Here is a 2,435-nt window from a genome sequence, read left to right on the forward strand (position 1 = left end):
TTTCCACAAAGGGCCAGATTACCAATATTTTAAAGTTTTAGTTGACATATGGTCTCTGTTACTGTTGTTTTAATTTTTGTCAATCCTTTAACTTGTGGGAAAACTGACTGTCGCATGGATTTGGCCTATAGATCTTAGTTTTAAAATTTCTGCTTTAGAACAGAGCCAAATTATATTTAAAAGAATCAAAACTGGCCAGTACCTAAACAAGTAAAATTTCTAATGGCAACCATCCAATTAAGTTTTCTAGACAAGAGAAGAAAAGCCAACTAATTAAAGTACACTCAAAAATAGCTGAGTCTGGAAGACAAAGGCATAAAATCACACAAGCTACACTTTATATGTTCAAGAGTTTCATAAAAGTAAGCTCACGAAATAGAGATTAGAAACGATATAAACATACAAAATTGAATTTCTTAATATGAGAAATAAATGTTTGAGATAAAAATATACTACATGGAATCAACAAATTAGAATCTACGGAAGAAAATATTAGTGAACATGAAGACATAGCAATAGGAACTTCAAGATGAAGTCGAGAAAGAAAAAGCCTAAAGCAATAACAAAAACAAAACAAAAAATAACCACCCTCACTCCCTACAATCACGAAGACAGTGTTCCGAGATGCAGACAACTTTAAGGAGCCAAGTGTAAGTGATATTGAACTCTCCAAATAAGGAAAGGGGCATAAAATACTTGAATAAATAATAGCCAACAGTTTTCCAATTTTGATTTAAAACAAAATCTGCAGACAAGGCATAATCCAGTTGCTGCAAATCTGTCAGGAGGAGAAAAATCTCAAAAGCAGCCAGGGAGACAAAGTTAAGAATGGTAATGCATGGTAGAAGGCAAGGGAGCATCATTTTCAAAAAACAAAAACCCAAACTCTAGTCAATGTAAATTCAGCTACAGTAAAGAACAGAGTAGAACTGCCCTGTGAATTTCCAAGGCTCTAACTCTTTGAGTAGAAAGTTCCATTGCTCACGAACTGCTGATTCTATAGTTAACAGCCCAAAGGATAATTCCTACTCTGGGAGGACTCCTATGTCAAAGTATGAAAGAAAAAAATCAATTTAGAACACCGGAAATGCTAAATCTTAGGACAAAAATCAGCAAAAAGAAAAATAATGGAGAAAAATTAATGCAACTAAAATTTGATTATTTGAAATGATCAAAGTACATCAAATTCTAGTAAGAGTGATCAGGAAAAATAGAGAGAAGATACAAACTATGAATATCAGAAATAAGAATGGTGGCATCCTGAGAGTTCTTACAGGTATTATGAACACAAGAGGATGTTATGAATAACTTATATTCATAAACTTGGCAATTTAGATAAAATTGACAATTTTATAAAACATAACTATCAATGAACATAACTATCACTGAAATAGAAATATATATCTTGAATTACCCTATATCTATTAAACAAACGAAGGTTGTTTATAAAGACCCTTTTTTCAAAGAAAAATCCAGGCCCTGGTGACTTAACTTGAATGGATGATCAACATTCTCAGTATTAGGAAAATGCAAATGAAAACTGCACTATACATCAAATGGAGCACCTGGGTATGCAAATAGTTAATCTTCCTGGTTGCTAACCGAGAGGTTGGAGGTTTGAATCCACCCAGAGTTTCCTTGGAAGAAAGGCCGACAATTTCCTTCTGAAAAATTCATCATTGAAACCTTGGTGAGACAGTTATACTCTATCACACATGGAATCACTGTGAGCTGGACTCAACTCAATAGCAACCAACCTGGGGTAAGAGAATGCCCAACTAAGTCCTCTGTATGGTTCCCGTTATATCTAAGTTGAAACACACTAGATGGGAAGGTAGAAAAACTGGCCCACTTATTCCCAGGAAATGTGAAGGAATTGAAATGTTAAGACTGTTTTGAAAATATTTTCACTTTTTCAAAAGGATAAACATATAAATACTATGTGACCCAGTAATTCTGTTCCTTGTTATTTGGCTAAGAGAAATAGAAAGCATGTTTCCACAAAGATTTGAACACAACTGCTCGTAGCAGTGTTGCTTATAATAGCTGATTCCCCAATTGGGAATAGCTGAATGTCCATTAGCAGGTGAGTGGATAAACAGATTGTGGTATTCAAATACAATAAAACATACTCAACAATTAAAAGTAATGAGATATTGATATGTCTAACAACATGGATAAATTTCAAAATAATTAAACTGTGTGAAAAAAGCCAGAGAAAAGAGTAAACACAGTATGATTCAGTTTATAAACATTGATAGAAAATGCGAACTAATCTCTGGTGACAGAAAAAAAAATATCAAGAGTTACCGTATATACGTGTGTATTAGCTGAGTTTTTCAGCACTTTTTTTAAACTCAGCTTTGTAATAAAATTAGGTGCTTCAGCTAATATTTGGCTTGACTTATACTTGAGTATATATGGTACCTAGGCAC

Source organism: Tenrec ecaudatus, chromosome 3 (assembly GCF_050624435.1).
Source record: "Tenrec ecaudatus isolate mTenEca1 chromosome 3, mTenEca1.hap1, whole genome shotgun sequence".
Classification (NCBI taxonomy): Eukaryota; Metazoa; Chordata; class Mammalia; order Afrosoricida; family Tenrecidae; genus Tenrec; species Tenrec ecaudatus.